At 39.7% G+C, this 20,976-nt stretch overlaps 1 protein-coding gene across 8 annotated transcripts in view; it reads right to left on the bottom strand.

The window, feature by feature from the left end:
• The window catches only part of NLGN1 (neuroligin 1), a 1,111,477-nt gene that overhangs the window by 896,602 nt on the left and 193,899 nt on the right, over positions 1-20,976 (bottom strand). For 7 of the 8 annotated variants that reach the window (XM_043993177.1, XM_043993179.1, XM_043993181.1 and 4 more), the window contains exon 1: positions 3,609-4,220. The exons of the other annotated variant lie outside the window; for it this stretch is intronic. The gene's annotated coding sequence lies outside the window, so the exon portion shown is untranslated. Of the gene's footprint in view, positions 1-3,608; positions 4,221-20,976 lie in introns of those variants that run through there. 8 annotated transcript variants of the gene reach the window in all.

Here is a 20,976-nt window from a genome sequence, read left to right as displayed (position 1 = left end):
GGAAAAGGGACGCTGGTCAGAGCCCATTGAAGAGAACAGGTACAACACCCCCCTCCCCCCCCCCGCCCCCACCACCACCAAGCTGTGTCCTGACAAGTTCCACATGACTCTCTGTAGCTCAGAAGCCCATGTCATTTCTTTTCACTAACATTATAAAATGTGCCTTTAATTTCAGTGAGGCTTTTCTTTGCCATTGTTTTTTTTTTTTTCATCCACAAACCACCTATAGAATGCCTCAGAAATAAATCCAGAGCATTCGTTGAATACAATATCTTTCATGGAAACTACCATCCAAACACAACTACTTTATGTCCTTATCATAGACATTAAAATAAAATAAACTTTTTCAGGAGTCCAGTCAAATCTTGGAGTAATTCTGACATTGTCTGCTCAGCTTATTCAGGACACTGATCTAACTGGATTAATGATAGCACTTTTAATTCATCTGATAAATTGTGTATTTTTTTTTCAAATCCTGATTTTTTTTAAAGCTGGTAGGAGGTTTTAACTAGGCACTTCCAAAGAACTGGCTCCATCATGCACAGAGATTAATTTTAATGTGTGGATTATAGTATGTAAATACTGCTTGCAAAATTGGGAAAAAATTTCAAATATACCAATTAGCCATTTCCATGATGCTACAGAATAGCCCTGAATCTTGTTCTCTATATTCTGCTCCCTCTCCTCATATGCTGGGAAAATTCAAGTATAAAGTTAATAGCATTTCCCCCTTGACAACAATCAGTATTACTTAACCATTGCAAATGAATCCTTCAGCCGGTCCTCTGCTTTCAACAATCCTATGGCACATGCTGGCATATGAATCAGTGATTATGAAATATGCAAATTCATTTAAAAATTAGCCCTTTCCCCACGTCGAAATCCTCCAGTTACTTTCACATCCATTTACAAGCCTCCTCCACCTCCTCCTCCTCCCTTCCTGTCTTGAAATCACCATCTTTAAAAGACTGCCTCACCTCTAACAAAATAGTCCCAAGCATGTCCACTTGGTTGGACCAAGGTGCTAAATATTAACCGTCATATTCTCTGCAAGCCTAGACAGTGGAAAGCCTGAATCACCTGCCATCTAACCTCTTTGTTCATCTGTCTCACAGAGTCTTGTCACTGGCCTTTATCCTCTGTGCTAGTTGCCTTCCCTGATTCAGTTAAACTGCTGGAAGGAGATGTTAAGTGTTACTGGTTAGTGCAGTTAGTAGTCTTAGGGATGCCAGGACACATCATTGCCTCTCTGCTAGTTACACTCTGCATGTAATCCACGTGACAACCAGCTCGGTGGAATAAAGACAATGCCTGTCCTCTCAGATACCTATTTAGGGAGAAAAATGTTCATTAAGATCCTTTCTTTCTATTGCTATCATTTTATGGAGCCTCTAAAATATTAAAAATCAAGAAAATTGTAACTTGTTCCACCTGAATAGCTCTTGTCAGTCTGTTTTGCTTTCTTCTTTAAAAAAAAATAATAAAAAGGAAGGGGGGAAGCAAGGGGAAAACAGAAAAAGAAAGAAAAAGAAAATTCTGACTTGGTGAAATCTGTTTGTTTCAGAACTGGAAGGACCTTAGAAAAATCTCCAAGGAAAGTTTGGGGAAACCGACCATAGCACTGCTCCGATCTATACTCAAATGGTAAAAAACACTTGCCATGTCCTGAGACAGCAATCCCACATAAAGGATTTTGAAATGACATTAATGAGTGGGCTTTCACTGCACATACATGAGAGTATAGTTGCTTTGAATGCCCAGAACATGTAGGCATCTTTGTATATCTGGTAGGCAGGGAGCCCCTGAAGAATATTTGCTATTTCTCTTGGAAAAAGTACTAAACACTCCAAATACTGTCTTTCACATTTGGAAAAAAAAAACCACAAAACAAACAAACTAAAACCCTAACTCCATTTCTTCTTTGTGCTTTTCTTCCTAACTGAGAAAAAGCCAACAACATGATGGTTCTCCAAAGGGTCAGAGGGGGAAAAGAGGGATTGTTTATTATTAGCTTATCCACTATAACAAGAATGCCCCCACATGGAGCTCAATATCTCTATTAAACAAATCAACTCTATCAACGTGATGGCTCTGAAGGCATATGGGATCCTAAAATGGTAGGGGCTGCTCTGTGTGCTTTTCCTAATTCCAAGGTAACTTCTAGCTGTAACTCTAAATCATCTGGCTGACTCCTTTTAATTATACCTGCTGGAAGCTCATCATCCTTCCCCAAGGGAAGAAGAGATATTAGGGGGAAACTGCAAGGAAAGAGGGAAATGAAGAAATGGGATTGTAAGGTCCTGAATTCAACTGCAAGAACGTGTCTGGGAAAACACACACGGGGATGCATCTCGCCATCAGGAAAAGAAAACCCAGCAAGTGGCCAGGCAATGGATGGATGCTTCTGAAATGCAGCCGCCTGCCTGCCTGGTGCACTCTAGCTAGAGTCGTCTAGGCTTGGAGAAAGACGGAGAGAGAGGAAGAGGGTGAGAGGGAGAGAGAAAAGAGGGGAGAGAGGGAGAGAGGAAGTGAGTGAAAGAGGGAGAGGGAGTGCAGAGACAGAGGAAGAGAGGGAGGGAGGAAGAGTGAAGGGAAAGGGTTGGGGGGTGGGAGCAGCTGCAGAATCTACTAATTCAACTCAAGGAAAGTTACCTATGACTGTGATATTGGCAGTCCTGCCAGGGAAGAGGGGTGCTTAAAACAAAACCTGAGTGCCCGATTGACCGCTTCTTAGGTTTCCAGATGCAGTGACCCCGAAACCCTTCGTGTGTGTGTGTGTGTGTGTGTGTGTGTGTGTGTGTGTGTGTGTGTGTCTGGAATTTTGTATGTGTGTGTGTGCGTGTGCAAGCAGCCCATCCACCCCAACCCCCAACAAACCCCCCCCCCAGCAGCAGTGGGAGCAGCAGGGATATCTGTTCTGTTTCTCCCCCCCCCCGCCTCTGCCTCTCTCTCTCTCTCTCTCTCTCTCTCTCTCTCTCTCTCTCTCTCTCTCTCTCTCTCTCTCTCTCTCTCTCTCTCTCTCTCTCTCCTCTCTCTCCTCTCTCTCTCTCTCTCTCTCTCTCTCTCTCTCTCTCTCTCTCTCTCTCTCTCTCTCTTTTTTTCTGTGGCGTGCATGAAGCTTTCCCAGGCACAGCCACCGCCACAGTCTCCTCCCGGGAAGTTCTCCCGCGGAGGCAAGCGGACAGCCTGGGCTGCAGGAGCGAGCTCCCCCAGAAGCAAGGCATCGGAACCTAAACTTGGGAGCCCCCCTCACCCGGGGTAGGGGAAGCTGCCCAGAGGCCGCACCCCCGCCACCCTGGCCGGCTCCATCAGGGCCAGGGCGCTGAGACTACATCAGGATCCCCCGCTCCTCCCATACCCCCTTACTCCTGACCACCCCCGCAGCAGGTTTGGGGTTCGAGCCCCCTCGGTCCCCCGATTTCCGAGGAAGGAACCCCTGGCGGCGGCACCTGCAGCGAGATGCACCTGCAGACCCGGCAGCTGGCCAGCCCTCCCCTTCCCCAATAAAGAGCCCCCCACCCATCCCACCCGCCAGAGCCCACGGCGCCAGCAGCCCCCCGCCCGGGCCCCCAGCCGCTGCCGCTGCCGGCGAGAAGCAAAGTCTTTACCAGTTCAGTAGGCGTTTGCAGTGGCGGCCCCGCGGCGCTCCTGGCTCGGGCGTTCCAGGCGTTATTGGGGCTGGAGCAGCTGCAACCCGGGGCTCCTCTCTCCTTCTCTCCCCCCCCCCCTTCCTGGCCGTCTCTCTCTCTTTCTCTCTAGGTCTCTGTGTGTGGGTCTCTCCCTCCCTCAATATCTCTCTCCCTCTCCCCGCCCCCCTAAGTCACCCCAGACAGTTCCCAAACCTAGCGATCGTGCTGTCCCCCCCTCCAGTTCCACCAGCGATCCCCAGGGCTGCGACCCCCCCCCTCCCCAGGCTGCTTCATGGAAAGCCGACCATCGGGCGAGCCCCAGACACGGTCCAGCCCAGCGCTACTTCTTGGCCGCTGCAATCAGATAATCCTGCTAATCCAATAGATTTATCTCGATGGGAAATTGACCTCCAAAACGAAGCCCCCCCTGGACTGAGGCTGGCCACTGGAGGGATCCCCGAGCTTGGCGGCAGGGGAACGAAGGGGTTGAGGCTCGCTTTGGGGGTGGCTAGGCTAAAAAAATCTTTTTGGATTCTGGGTGCACCGCTCGCAAAAAAATGCCGAGGACCCTGGTTTTCCCCTAATATAGGTTTCAACTCCAAATTGGTGCTGGATGAAAAATGGTACAAAGATACCCCTAGTGGCGACAAACTAGACTGCATCCATCCCACTTTTTTTTTTTCCCCTTCCCCTTCCCCCCCCACCAATAACCCTCTGCTACCATAGTTAAACATCGAGAAAGATGACCCGAGATTAATATGAATAGCATATGTCTCCTGTAGAAGTTGTCTGAAGAGGTTTTTTTTTTTCTTTCTCTTGTTTCCCCCTTCTTGTCCTTTATGATTCTGTATTTCCCAGTAACCTCCCTTCTTCCCTCCCTTCCTCCAATCCTTCCTCTAGTGGTGCTTCCAAGATGCCAGTTTAGGATAAAGCAGGGATTTCAAAGCAAACATCTTTGTTTCTAGAATAAGAAGTCAGGCCAAGCAAGTCCAAACGAGTGGTTACAACCTTTCTGATGCAAGTTGACGTTAGAAACAGGATTCAAAAGCAGGCTCTTCTCTTTGCTAAAATGACTGAATTTGTAACAGATCTCTTTTCATTTTCAAATCCTGACAGTAGTTTTTAAGTAAGATGGTGGCTCCCAGAAGCCCAGAACCAGAGGGCAGAGTCTAAAGGTGATTATGAACCTGGCAAGATTTTGATCTCACAGTCCCTGGATTTCCGTCAGGCTCTTTTAGAGAACTCTATTGTCAAATGAAATGAAAGGGGTAGGGGGCAGGGGGTACACATATTGAGAAGGTCACATTACTCAGGAAGTTGGCCACACTCAGACAAATGGTGACTGCAAGTATTTTGAGGTTTCTTTGGATAACCAGGAGAACCTTGGATACTTTCTGGTTATATAATTTAACTCATAGCAAAAGAGAAGATAACAGTAGCTGACATTTACAAAGTACTTTCCCATCTACGAGGCTCTTTACACAGGCTAGGAGATCTAATATTCACGACAACCCTATGAGATAGGCCAAGCAGTTAATATTATAAATGTCATTAAGACTATTATTATCATGCCCACTTTGCAGATTTTAAAAATGAAGCAGAGAAGTTGTTATTTGTCCCTGGAAATACCACTAGAGGGTGAGTATCAAACTTTGGGTCTTCTAGAAAGTACAGTATTTCCAAGGTTATTTCCATTGTGTGAAAGAGGGAAAGCAGTGTGATGAAGGAGAGAAGCCATTAAACTGAGGGTTCAGGAGCCAAAAATCTTGTTCTAGTAATACCATCAACTGGTTGTGGGGCCATCAAGAAGTCACTCAAAACATTTGTGCCTCCTATAAAAAGGGAGAGAAATTTAGTTAACTTGTCTTCCAGGGCTCTTTCTATGAAGAATAATTTAACTTTACTAAGCCTCAGTTTTCTCTCTCTCTCTCTCTCTCTCTCTCTCTCTCTCTCTCTCTCTCTCTCTCTCTCTCTCTCTCTTTCTCTCTCTCGATCGCTCTCGCTCTCACTCTTTTTTTTTTGGTGGGGTAATGAGGGTTAAGTGACTTGCCCAGGGTCACACAACTAGTAAGTGTTAAGTGTCTGAGGCCAGATTTATACTCAGGTCCTCCTGAGTCCAGGGCCGGTGCTTTATCTACTGTGCCACCTAGCTGACCCCATCCTCAATTATCTCAACTGTAAAAAAGGACAATACTTTTTTAGTACAAGAGGCTATGAGAATCAAATGAGATATTACACTTTGCTAGCCCTTGACGTATTCAAGGCAACTTTATACTGAATATTACTGTTTTCAATTTTTGGTCCAGAGCTATCAGTTGTAGCATAACACTACTAGAGATAGGTAGAAACTCAGAAGGCATTCATTCCTTCATTTCTACAAATGAGGAAACTGAGTCAAGGGCAGGTTAGGTCACTTACTCAAGCTTATGAAGGTAGCAAGGTTGAAAGGTGAGATTTGAATGTTCCTCCTCTTATTCCAAACATTGTTTGTTTTTTCCACTCTGCAATGATATCTTTGGTGTAGGGGACTCCCAATGAGGACATTCCCTTCCCCAATGAATATCATCAACCCTTATGCAAATTTTCATCTTCAAGAGTGTCTTTGGGAACTGAAAAATTGAATGACTTGCTCGGAGTCACAAGCCTGTATGTGTTAATAATATACTTTGTTTCCTTTGTCATCCTATGGATTTTATTTTAAGCATTTAAAAACATTATTCTAAGAAGGGATCCATAGGTTTCATCAGATTGACAATGTGGGCCATGACACAGAAAAAGTTCAGAACACTTGTCCTAAAGGGTTAGAATTCTAAGGGTGTGTGTGTGTGTGTGTGTGTGTGTGTGTGTGTGTGTGTGTGTGTGTGTGTGCATGAGTGTGTGTTCTCTACAACGTCTATTCAGCAGCCATTTCTTAAGTGCTCGCTATATTCCAGGTACTGAGATAGACACTGAATATACATACACAAAAAATAAAGGAGTCCCTGCCATGAAGGAGTTTATATTGTACTAGATTAACACTGACTAGAAAGTGGATTTCATTTGTTCCGATGGTGAATTTCCATTCTCTACAACTTTCAAATGAAAATCATGAGCCAATATGGGAGAAGGGTAAAAATGAATAACTTTAAAAGGGTACTGGGGGCAGCTAGGTGGCACAGTGGATAAAGCACTGGCCCTGGATTTAGGAGGACCTGAGTTTAAATCTTGCCTCAGACAATTGACTACTAGCTGTGTGACCCTGGGCAAGTAACTTAACCTTCATTGCCCTGCAAAAAGAAAGAAAGAAAGAAAGAAAGGAAGGAAGGAAGAGTAAAAAGAAAAAAAAGGACAGTGGGGGACAAAAAATGAAACCATTTGTACTAAACAGATTAAAAGTGAAACTAAATTAGTGAAGAGCTTCCCAAATTAATGCAGGTCTGTATTCTAGAGGCATCATAGAATGTTGGAAAGAGAAATGGATTGGAAGTCAGAAGACCTAGGACCAGCTGCTTACTGCTTACCTGTGTGACCTCCATGGCCCTCAGCACTCTCATCTGTAAAAATGAGATTTGGACTTGAAGGCCCCTTTCAATTCTAGGTCTCTGGTCCTATAGGTCTAGGACAAGATGATTTCTAATATCTCTTCTAGCCCTAAATCTTAAGACTTATTCAAAGCAACAGGGTCTGATGATCTACAACCTAAGGGAGTTATAGAATCAGGGGATATAATGGCAGTCAGCAGTCATTATATTTTAGGATTCACAAAAGATGGGAGAAGTAATAAAACATTAGAATCCTAAAAATCATAGAATTTGAGATCTGGAAGGGAAATTAGAAATCATCTCTTCTAGCCCCCTCATTTTACTGATGAGAGGAGAACTAAAGAGGAAGAGCATTGAAGATAACCAGGATAAGAGTTCTAGAAACCAGCCTGTGGGGTATCTATCCTGGACAAAGAAAGACTTGGAGTGGGGAAGTGTGCTGTCTTCAAATTGTCAGTGCGTTCCCATTGAGAAGAGTGATTTGGCTTGCTTTACCTAAGATCACAGGACTGAATCAACCAGCAATAGGTGGAACTTAGTGGGAGGCAGATTGAAACTCATAAATGAATAATTTCTTAAAAATTCAAAGCTATGAAAAAGTAGAATGGGATATTTCATGAAGCAGTGAACCCACCATGCCTACGAATCTTCAAGCAAACTCTAGGTAACTCCTGGAGAATGCTGTGGGGATGGGGGAGATATGGCCTCGGTAGTCTCTTCCAATTCTTGAGATACTGGGACATATCCACAGTCACATAGTCAGTAGTAAGCCCCACACTAGAATCCAGGGTTCCAGGCACCACAGATTCTAGTGACCTCTCAACATCAAAAGTTTAAAACTGTAGGTAAAAGAAAAAAAATAAACATCAGGAATGCTAGAATCAAGAATGTATTTATAAACATCTCCAAGTTCATGCTACTGAGAAATGACTAGCATGTATTTCTCATAAGAACTCAAAAAATACTTTGGTTTCTTTCACTTACATATAAGACACAGAAGAAACAAGTATAGATGATCTTTCTGTATTCCTATAAGGTTTCCATATATATTTTACATGACCTTCTAAAAACAAATGAAAATAATGAACAAGTAAGTATTTATCTATTCAATGGGTTCCCCAGTTCAGAGAGGAAAATTTTAAAATGAATAGATATAACATTCAAATCCTCCAATTGATCCATGATCTTATTCATGGAGATGTTTCTTCCAACAGTGGAGATTTCGACCCACCCATGCTTGTCCATCATAGGCCATTCTTTTCCAAGGCCTCCTCTAAGTTTGTTCTATATTGGGAGCTTTCTGAGTATCCAAGTAGAGCCCTCTTGCTGTCTACCTGGCAACCTTTACTCTAGCCATGGAACCAACTTATCTTCTCTTATCATACATTTCTTGGATAATACATTTTGCTTTTGTTCTCCTTTGGAGTTGGTTACTGGTTAGATATCACAGCCTTCTCACACCCACCATGCTCTACTCCTTTGCTTTTTATGTGGCATTAATTTTCAATACCAGGAGTAATTATTGAGTGCCATTTATCACAGCCATACAACTTCAGTAAAATGTGTTTAGGGGTTTTTGTTTGGTTGGGTTTTTTTCTTTTTTTCTTTTTCTTTCTTTTTCTTTGTTTGTTTTAAAGAAAAGCCTTTTTTCCTAGGAGAACCATTAAAGCTGCTCTGAAATTTCCTGGAGGTAATTCAGTCCGTTCTCCTATTAAATCTTGTCGGTCAACTCATGGTCCATTTGTAACAGACATAAATACTAATGAGCAGGTTCTTTGGTTGTCCATCCAATGGCATGACCCAATAGGGGCCATAAATATTCTTCATTTATTTGGTCTTTCTTGTAGGAAGAACAATCTAATTCTTAGTAATAACAACTGACATTTGTTTGTGGGTTTAATGTCTGACAGCGCTTTAGGTTATACTAGCCCTTTTGATCCTCAAAAAACCATTGTTGAATATCTACTATGGTTATTATTATTCCATTTCTAGAGATAAGGAAACTGAGGCTCAGGCAGGTTAAGTGATCTGCTAAAGGTCACAAAGCTACTGAGGATCTGACAGGAGATTCAAGATTCAAACCTAGATCTTTGTGAATTGAAGCTCAGAGTTCAACTCCCTATGTCACATAGAATGAACATAGCAACCTGACCCTTCTGGTTTAAAATATTTCTCACCTTTCTCCTATACCATGTTGAAGAAACTTACAGAGAGAAAAGAGAAAAGATTAATGATTTCCTCTAATTATCTGAAGGTTTATCATGAGGAGGATGCAGTCCAGGTTTTTGACATTTCGACATCTCATTTTTGACATGTTTTCTCCATATTATCCTTTTGCTAATTAATGTTACGAATGGATGTTAGCGATGACTAGGTCAAATCAATCAAATTAGGTCTAATGTGGAAACATTTTAAGATCTGGTGTAGAAAATGGAATAGGATGTATTCTTAGGAGAAGTAAGATATAAATAAATAGTGACAATGGAGATTTCTACATTATTCTGGGGAAAACATTCTTTAGAAACTTGGAAATTTTCCTTGGTATAACATACGTTTAAGTGCCAACGAATTTAACCAAAATGAATGAATAAATAGCATTTATGTAACCACTATGCTCCAAGCTCTGAGCTAATCTGGACAGGTTAGATTTGTGAAAGGGACAGAAATTATTTGTGTTTATGTGTTTGTGAATATTAGATGTACATACATGTATATACACATATGTGAGTATGAATAGAAAGAGAGAAAGACAGAGAATGGAGAAGGGGGAAAGCGGAAGGAAGGAAGGGGAAAAGGAAGAAAGGAAAGAAAGAAAGAAAGAAAGAAAGAAAGAAAGAAAGAAAGAAAGAAGAAAGAAAGAAAGAAAGAAAGAAAGAAAGAAAGAAAGAAAGAAAGAAAGAAAGAAAAAGAAAGAAAGAAAGAAAGAAAGAAAGAAAGAAAGAAAGAAAGAAAGAAAGAAAGAAAGAAAGAAAGAAAGAAAGAAAGAAAGAAAGAAAGAAAGGAGAAAGAAAGGAAGGAAAGAACAAAATAAGGAAGGGGGAAGAGAGAGAGAGAGAGAGAGAGAGAGAGAGAGAGAGAGAGAGAGAGAAAGAGAGAGATGTGACCACATTACCAAGCCCTAACTATTGCAAAGGCAGCTGTTTATAAAGATATTTTTCCTACGGGGATGAATTCACTCACAATCCTGCTTAATTAGGGAAGACGACTTGAAGTACTTGCCTGGCACTGAATATTGCAGGTATGTCTTCGGAGAGCACACCTGCTTTGATGCTAAATTTACCAGATGAGTCTTGATATTTCCAACTCAAACATTCTCAAGAACTGGTAATGGAAACCAAGTAAGTAGTAATAGGAGCCTGGGTATCTGGGGAATGAGCCCATCTCATCAAGAAATGTCTGCTCTGGGATACTGAAAGAACATCACACCATATATGAAGGAAGAAATAATTCAAAGTAAAAAAAAAAAAAACTCATTTTGTCTCTTTCATTTTACTTAATGATTTTCCAATATACATCATGGTATATTAACAAATCAATAAGCACTTTTAAGTACCTACTATGTGTCATGTGCCTAGGTATTGGCAATACAAAGACCAAAATGAAAATTTGGATCTTCAGAAGTTTATATTCTATGAATAAACAAATATTTATTAAACATCTGGTATGTAACAGCTGCAATGCCAAATGCTAAGGATCCACAGACAAAATTATTAAGAGTTCTTGACCTCAAGGTGTTGTGATTCTAATGCTGAACAATAACAGCCAGACTGCCCAAGGGCTGCACTGTTAGCTAAAAATGAAAAAGGAGCTGGAGGAAGGCCTCCGGTTCATTGGGTGATCCTCAGTTGAGGATTTACAAGAAACGATAGAAATAACAGTTAATAGATATGTGAAATGGGCTGTCTACAAATGGGACTTGTATAGCAGGTCATCACATATTAAGAGTTTATTCTGGGAAGCTAGGTGGCACAGTGGATAAAACACCAGCCCTGGATTCAGGAGAATGAGAGTTCAAATCCAGCCTGAGACACTTGATGCTAACTAGCTGTGTGACCCTGGGCAAGTCACTTAACCCTCATTGCCCTGCCCCCCCCCAAAAAATAAAAGTTTAAAAAAGAAAAAAAGAGTTTATTCTTCCACTGATTGAAACTTAATAACAATTTAGAACTTTTATGTCTTTCTAGAGTACCCCCTTTTATCAATTCTACTTAAATTTAGTTGATATAATTATGCTTTGTTAAAAATTCATCAATTTAAAAATCTCTGATACTTTGATAGGCTATCATTTAAAACCTACATTCTTATTTCATAGAGTTTCATTAGCCAGATTTGTTACAGTCCAGATTTTTTATACTGTATAAGACAGAGATTACATGGTGGATATTTCTAGCGATCAATCTTTCATCTCATAGATGGATTCTTCTTAATTCTTTTCATTGACTCTTTCAAGCTGCCTTTGCCACTCTTCATCCTGCTATAGTTGATTACAATTCACTCTCCCATATCCTGGAATGAGCTAGACTTCATAATGTCTGTCACTGTCTCAATAATCCTTGGTAATATATAGAAAATTCAATTTCATAACCATTCCTTTGGAACATCAAGCTATATTTTATTCTGGAATCTGTGCTTGTTCTCTTCATAATGGTCACTCACCTATTAAAGCTATGTTTCCTTTATTATTGATCAAACCCAATAACTTCCCAAGAACCTACTATGTGCCAGGAAGATTGCTGTATTTTGGGAATGCAAAGACAAAAGCCAAACTGTACCTATCCTCAAGGTGCTTATAGTCTACTATCAAATGCCATTTTACAATTCCTTATCAGTATGTGAAATTTTGACCATAACATTCAATCTAGAAATGTAAATATATATATATATATATATACATATATATATATATGTATATAATAGATAGATATAAATCTTTGTTAGAATGAAAGATTCTTACTTATGTACAGATGTATTCTAAACCACCCTTTTAAGAGTGCTGGCAGTAGGGTTGGGAGACCCAGATTTGGAAACTGACCTTAATGGCTTAGTCACCATGGGTAAGATACTTAACACTCTAAACCTTAGATTTTTCACTTCTAAAATGAGTGTAATGATAGTATCTGCATTAACAATTTCATGGGGGATGTGAGAAAAAGTGTTTTTCAATTTTGAACCACAACATAAATGTAAGTTCATTTTTATATGGGAATGTTTTATAATGAAGTGATAATTTAAAATAAACATTTGAGTGTTATATTTGCACTGTTTGATTTATGATTTGGTGCATGTATTTCAGTTGTTTTGAAAGATTTATTTCCATAATTTTCTAAAGATCAATGAAAGACATTCATTTAGAAAAGAGTGAGATGTATCTCTCTTTATATATATATATATATATATATATATATACATATATATACATATATATATATATACATACACACACACTCACACATATACATACAAACATATACATATATACATGTGTGTATTTATCAACATAAACAAGTGAATCTCCGCTTTTCTGGAAGCTTCCACTACTTTAAGCAAAATACAGAAGCCTGTTGCAAAAACTAAATGGGGAGAAGTTCCAAAGCAATGCACTTTCCTCCATCCTGAGATCTGTCTCACATCAGAGACACCACCGCCCAGTCCATACTGATGCGAAGCCAGAGCTAAACTAACCTTTAGGCAATAAAGACTGCAAACATTAAGAGCTGAATTAGATAGACTTTCACGTTTCTAAAGTATATCAGCCCCTAGAGGTAGGATTTAATATTATCCCCACTGCACAGCTGCAGAAACTGAGGCACAGAAAGGTGTATTGACTTCTTCAGTCACACAGCTAGCAATTGTTGGAAGCAGGATTCAAATCCAGGTCTATCCTGACTCCAAGCAAGGCCAGTGTTCTAACCCATTTGAAACCTGACCATAAAATGTGTCAAAACTTGAGTAAAATTCACTGCAGTCTTTCCCATCTGTTCATTATCGTTTTAGTGAGACTGATGAAGGCAGAGAGAAAAATCTTAATTCTGTGTTCAGTAGGCTGTGCAGTTGACTCTAAGGCATACCCCATTTAGGGTGCTTTGCTTTATTGTGCTTTACAGATATTGGTGTATGTGTGTGTGTGTGTGTGTGTGTGTGTGTGTGTGTGTCTGTCTCTCTGTCTCTCTGTCTGTCTGTCTGTGTTTTAACAAATTGTAGGTTTGTAGCAACCCTGTGTGGAGTAAGTCATTTACTTACAAGAGAAAGCACCATTTTTCCAACAGCATGTGCTCACATCATGTCTTTGTGTCACATTTTAGAAAATTTTGTGTTATTTCAAACTTTTTGATTGTTATGATATTTTAGGTTGATCTGTGATCAGTGATCTTTTGTAACTGGTTTGGGACACCACAAACTCTGCCCATTTAAGATTCGAAGTTAACTGATAAATGTTGAGTGCGTTCCGACTGCTTTACCCACCAGCTGTTCTGGTCTCTCTCTCCTTGAGCCTCCGTATTCCCTGTATCGAAATTAGGCCAAGTAATAACTCTGCAGTGGATTCTAAGTGTTCAAGCGAAAGGAAGAGTCAATCGATGCTGCAAACTTCACAGCTATCTTATTTTAAGAAATTGCCACAGCCACCCCTACCTTCCACAACCACCATCCTGATCAATCAGCTGCCATCAACACCAAGGGAAGACCTTCCACCAGCAAAAAGATTGACCCCTTGAAGGCATTCTTTGGCAATAAAATATTTTCAATTAGGGTTTGTATCTTTTTAGACATAACACTATTGCACGCTTAGTAGACTATAGTATAGTATAAACATAACTTTTTTCTGCACTGAACACCCCCCAAAAATCCACATGTCTTAATGTAGTATTATTTATTATATCAATTTTATTGTGATGTTTACTTTATTGTGGCAATCTGGAAATGAAGCTACAATCCGAATGTACCAGAACCATAGCTCCCTTCACTGAATTTCAACCTAATCACATAATCCTGTCATAAGCCTTTGGCTCATGCTTCACTGTTTTGGGGTTTGGGTTTGGTTAGCTTTGGAAAGATTGGTTCTTCTTCTGTCTTTATTTCCCAACCACCTTGCTTTTGCAGAAGATACTAGTGTATTCAATAATTTTAAAAGGAACACAGTAAAAAAAGAGCACCCCCAAAGTATAGCAACTATAATGATGCAGAATCTGAAAATAAAATGAGTCTCATGAAGAGAAGTTGGAGAAACTGAGGATATTCAGAGACAGGCAGAAGAAATGTGATTCCTCCACCCTTTCCCCATTGTCAAATGCAAGATCCCTGAGGGCAGAGACAATTGCCTGGCTCATAATCAGTGCATAAAAAAGTGCCTTTAGAATTGAAGGGTTGAATGATAGTTGTCCAAATATTTGAACAATCAAGAAGTAGAAGAGAGATTCAGCTTATTTAAGGCAGCTCTAGAAGGCAGAGTCATGGCCAATAGGGATAAATTAGAAAGAGGCAGATTTGGTTCAATACTGGGAAAATTTTTCTAGTTTTTAATAGCAACAACAAAATTGCATTTATGTAGAACTTTAGGACTTACAAAGCACTTTATAAATATCTGATCCTTCTACGAATGCTGGGAGGGAAATACTATTATTATCCTCTTTTAACATGAAAGGAAACTGAGACATAGGGACTTTAAAAAAGATTTTCCTAGCCTCAGACAGCTAATGTCTGAGGCTGAATTTGAACTCAGAACTTCCTGACTCCAGATCTAACACTCTGTTTATTGCACCACCTGGCTGCTATTAGATGTATCATAAATGAAATGGATGGTATTGAGGAACTGAGCACCTTCTCCCTAATCCTGCAGAGGGGATGCCTACATTTGTTGTGAGGTAAGGCCAGGAGACCTCTACAACTCCCTCCAAATCTAAGGATCTATAATTCTACATCTTCCAATAAACAATTACTAAAGAGTGTGTGTGTGTGTGTGTGTGTGTGTGTGTGTATAAAACTTTTGGGGGGGCGGGGCAATGAGGATTAAGTGACTTGCCCAGGGTCACACAGCTAGTAAGTGTAAAGTGTCTAAGGCTGGATTTGAATTCAGGTCCTCCTGAATCCAGGGCCAGTGCTTTATCCATTGTGCCACCTAGCCACCCCACTTAAAATTTATATTTTAAGACAATTATCATGCCCTGCTCCACTCCCCAAGCATACTCTTCTCCAAGGAAAACCTCATTCCTTCAACTGATTCTCATCTAGCATAGTTGCAGGTTTGTTTTTTTGTTTTGGTTTGTTTAGGTTTTAGTCTAGATCATCATTCTTTGGAAATGGCCTTGTCACTGTCCTTCCATTAAAGAAGGACGAAAGAGGCACTACCTCACACCTATCAGATTGGCTAATATGACAAAAAAGGAAAATAATAAATGTCGGAGAAGCTGTGGAAAAATTGGAATGCTAATGCATTGTTGGTGGAGCCATGAACTGATCCAACCATTTTGAAGAGCAATTTGGAACTATGCCCAAAGGACTATAAAACTGTACATACCCTTTGACCCATCAATGCCACTATCAGGTCTTTAGCCCAAAGAGACTACATAAAAGGGAAAAGGACCCACATGTACAAAAATATTTATAGCTTCTTTTTTGTGGTGGCAAAGAATTGGAAATTGAGGGGATGCCCATCAATTGGGGAATGGCTAAACATGCCGTGGTATATGAATGTAATGGAATACTATTGTGCTGTAAGAAATGATGAGCAGGTGGTTTTCAGAGAAAACTAGAAGGGCTTACATGAACTAATGCTGAGTGAGATGAGCAGAATCAGAACATTGTACATAGTATTAACAACATTGTGTGATGATCAACTATGATAGACTTAATTCTTCTCAGCAATATAATAGCCCAAGATAATTTCAAAGGACTAATGGTGTAAAATGCTCTCCAAATCTACAAAAAAGAACTATGGAATCTAGATGCAGATTGAACCATACTGTTTCTACTTTTTTTGAGGTTTTCTGCATTTGTTCTGATTCTTTTTTCACAACATGACTAATGCAAAAATGTGTTTAATGTGATTGTACATATATAACCTATATCAGATTTCTTGCTGCCTTGGGGAGGGGGAGGGAAGGGAGGAAGGGAAAAAAAATTTGGAACTAGAAATTTTATAAAACAAATGTTGAAAACTATCTTTACATGTAACTAGAAAATAATAAAATACTTTTGTGATAAAAAAATAAAGGTGAAAAATATAATATAGAGAGCTGAACATAATTATTCCCATAAACTAACTGTTCTCAGATTGCCCTTCATGTACTCTGTTTGGTTCTTATTTACACCCAGTCATTTCTATCTCTCTTTATATACTGTAAGTTCCTTGAGGGTAGGGAACACATTTTTGTCTTTCACTATATCCTCAGCACTTAGCCCTAAGGCCTAGGACACACAGTAAATGCTTAATAAATACTTGTGACCCACTGACCAACACTATCATTCTGGACATTGTACTTCTATTAAGATTTTCTAAGACCAAAATAGTTTGGGGAGTACCCCATATAAGGAATTCAGCAGCTTACTGGGAAGCTGCTAAGGAGACCAACATCTTTTGAGTCACCCTGTCAAAATAAGTCCTGCCCTAATATTCAAACACCTCTTTTCCAATGGGAAGTCTGAATCTCATCTAGTCTTTAACTCCCCATATACTCCTCCCCCATCTTGCCCCACACACCTCATGACTTTTACCAACCCCAGGTTCTTTGTCTCCTCCTCCAGTGCCAAGTCCTGCAGAGAAGGATCCTATTAAAAACTCACCAGACTGCTAGTTTCTGTGTTCCCAATTCTACCCAAGTTCCACAGAACACCTATTTCCATAATCCCTGGATGCGCCTTCTTATCATTAGTATTTTTCCTCAATAAAGCCACCTCACTTTACCATCTCTCCATCCACTGCCCTGTTGGGTGCTTTGTTAGAATCCCAAATCTCACCTCTAATTAAATTAAGACACCCTGTCACACTGGAAACAAATATTGGTGTTCATTTTTTTTCACCAATACTCTGTATAAACAAATTATTTTATCCAATTCCTGTGCAATGGAGTTCTAGAACCCAAAGGTAAAGCTATATGTGTGTGTGTGTGTGTGTATGTGTGTGTGTGTATCCCTGTTAGATTTTTATTTTAATAGACTTAGTGTTCATCATTATAATTTATTGAGATATTTTATATTACTTCTATAACCCAGTATATTAGATATTTCTTCCAGCTCTAAATTATCTGCAAATTTGATAAACATGCTATTTATGCCTTCATCCAAGTCATTGCTACTATTGTTAAACAAAACAGGACCAAAGATAGAGCCTCAGATGTACTATTGGAGATGTCCCTCCATTATCACCCCTCATCGGACCCAGGCATCCACCTGGTAAGAAAGCCACACTATATGTTTCAGCAATTAAAAGATCAGAAGATCTTAGACTCAGAGCTTGAAGCAATCTTAGGTAGTATCTAGTAAAGTTTCCTTATTTTTCAGAGATAGAAGCAAAAGGCCCTAGATATAAGTGATTGCCTGGAGTTTGTCTAAGTTGTAGTTAATTTGTAAGTGGCAGAGTTGGGATCATTCATTACCTTGGTATACAGTTTATGTGATCCTAATGATCTGATCTCATTAAGTGCAGTTGGATAATATCTTGCTACATCCTCAATTATATTGGGTTTTAATTTCCCATTACCCATGTTTATTTTAGTTTTCCCATGGTAAATATGTTAGTAGAATAGGGTCAAATATGAAGCACGGTGGTATACCACTAAACTCTTCCCTATTGTTTAATTCAAGACAAGTCATAATCCAGTCATAGCATTTCATGAGAAGTTTTTCTGAATGCTTTACTGAAATTAAGATAAACTGTGCCTCTGCCAATCCCTTGGTCTACCAAAAGGTAGACAAAGGTGAATTGACAACTTGTTTTTCAAACCTGTATTGGCTCCCAGTGATCACTCCTTTATTTTACAAATATTCTCAAATCATGTGTTTAATAAGCCATTATAGAATTTTGGCAGGGACTGGTATCAAGTTCACTGGTCTATAGTTTTCATGATGAAACTTGTTTGGCTTTAAACAATTACAAGATAAAATGTGTCTTGTTCTAGTCTTATGCCATTTCCCCCTTGTTTGTCTATGACTTCTCAGATGTTTCTAACCATAGTTCTAAAAATCAAATCACAAATATTGTTTCTAAATTCTTTCATTTTTTTTCAGATAAATTCATTTGCAGACTATCAGATATACCCATGTTCAAAAATAATGTTCTTAAGACAAATAAAAGCCATTTTTTGGTTTTATCTGTCATTAAAGAGAAGCATCTATCTATATGTACTGGGTAGTCAAGTGGTGCAGTGGATAGAATGCCACACCTGAAGTAAGGAAGACTCATCTTCCTGAGTTTAAATTTGGACTCAGCTACTTACTAGCTGTGTGACCCTGGGTAAGTCACTTAACCCTGTTTGTCTCAGTTTCCTCATCTGTAAAATGAGCTGGAGAGGGAAATGGTAAACCACTTCAGTATCTTCAGCATGTTACTCATCCTCATACACTTCTTTTTTTTTTCTTTTTGTGGGACAATGAGGGTTAAGTGACTTTCCCAGGGTCACACAGCTAGTAAGTATCAAGCGTTTGAGTCCACATTTGAACCCAGGTCCTCCTGAATCCCAGGGCCGGTGCTTTATCCACTGCGCCACCTAGCGTCCCCTCATCCACATACATTTCTAACCAAATTGTCCTACTTAATGTTCTGCTTATATAACATTCTACCTCTTACATCCATGCCTTTTCACAAGCTGTCCATCATGCCCACCATTCCTCCACACCTCTGCCTCTTAGACACTCAGACTCATTTCCAGGCTCAGTTCAAGGGCTGCCTCCAATAATGAACTTTTCCTGATTAACTAGACATCATTGTTCCTTCCTTTTTACATTATTTTGTGATTAATATATTGTATATTGTATTATTTGGGTACATGTTCTTTCCTTTCAACGGAATATAAACTGCTTGAGGGCATAGAGCATCTTATTTTTATCTTTTTAGCCACAGAATCTAAGCCAGTGTCTTGCACTCAGTAGACCCTTAAGAAAGGCCTGCTAAAGTGAATTATCTACAACACTGAAACCTGAAACCACTGGTGTCCAACATCATCATATGAGAATGAGACATCACAAATCATCTGGACCTTCTGAAGCTCATTAGATTGTGACCTCCTCAAGTGCAGGGATCATATTTTACCTTGTTTTGTATCCTCAGAGCTTAGTACAGGGTCTGCTACATAATAAATACTTAATAAAGTTTACTGATTGATTGATACTTCACAAGCCAAGGCAGGAGCAGGGAAGGAAGCTGGCCCCAAAGTGCTCACATCCGCTTCCCAACTCCCAAATGAGTCCTTCTTGGGGGCTTAGCTTAAATGCTTCCAACCTAACTTCTAGGTGCTAGAATTTGTCATGTTTTGAACTGTTTTGCTAATTGATAGAACACCCATATTGTGTGGTCAAGTCCCTCAGTCAAACCAAACAGATTTTCCATCCCACCTAAGTTGCTGCCCAGGGCATTTGCACACATAGTGTGAAATGATAGAATGAGATAATATTTGTAAACCACTTAGCATGGTGCCTTGCACATAGTGGACACTTATTAAATGCCAGTTGCCCTCCCTTCTCCATAATGAACAACCTAGATGTGTTCTCACCTGATAAATGTATGAGGTCTTTATTTCTTATCACTTTAGATGGAATGGGGAAACTTTTCAACCAATTCAATGACCTCCCCCCCCCATTTACACAAGTTACTTAAGACCATAGAGACCTTAGATTGATACACAGAAGAGACTTCAGATTTCATCAAATTAAACTCTATTTATTTTATAAGAAACTGAGCCACAGAAAGATTCCATAGAAGATTTCATAATTAAAAGTTGGTCAGATTAGGAAATTGACATGCAGAGAAATGAAAAGTTTTGCCCAAGTTTACACAGGTGTTGACATAGCAGAGCCAGTCTTGGTTCAACCCCAAGTCGGCTGACACCAAATTCACCCTTAGGATCCCTGCATCATGCTTCAGAATTATGGGCAAGCATAGTTGTAAGATGAGCTTTATTTCATTTTATTTTTTCAACTACAATGTGAAGGTCAACACACATTAATTCATGATTCTTCCCATAATATAATATTCATGTCTCTGCTTATTGAATCAGCCTTACTTCATTTGTTTGTCCACGTAAATAAAATGTGAGTTTTGTTTCTTGCTGACATTATAGGCATTTGCATTGTAAAGCACCCTGGTGTGGGTCTTGAGGACAGTTAATGCAATAAACTTAAGCAGACTAGGTTTCCATTAAATCAGTCTAATGACACCAGAACCAGATTACCTTAACTCTTCAGCCAGAGTCTAAAAGTTGATGGAGCTGTCCAGGAAGCTTCTCAGATTTGACTAGGGCTTTGACTGATCAAGTGTCAAATTACTTCTCATAATACTACTCATGATCCCAACAGTAGTGGAAGAGGCAGGTTGAAATCCTGGCTTTACAACTCACTAACTCTGAAACCTTGGACAAGTACATTCATTTTTCTACACCTTGGTTTTTTGTTTTTTGTTTTTTTTGTTTTTTTTTCCCCCTCATCTGTAAAAGAAGGAGACTTGACTAGGAAACCCTTAAGGTCTTTTCCATCTCTAACATACCACAATTTACCTTGGCCCTTTCCATCTAAGGTCATCCTCTTCTGTAAGTCTTGTGAAATGTCCTTCCAATCAAAGATAAATTTGAACCCCCTTCTGCCCCCCAACACACACACACACTTCCTGAAACAATTAGAAA

The sequence above is a fragment of the Dromiciops gliroides genome, chromosome 3 (genome assembly GCF_019393635.1).
Source record: "Dromiciops gliroides isolate mDroGli1 chromosome 3, mDroGli1.pri, whole genome shotgun sequence".
In the NCBI taxonomy this organism is placed as follows: domain Eukaryota; kingdom Metazoa; phylum Chordata; class Mammalia; order Microbiotheria; family Microbiotheriidae; genus Dromiciops; species Dromiciops gliroides.
This window is presented reverse-complemented; position numbering and strand designations above follow the sequence as displayed.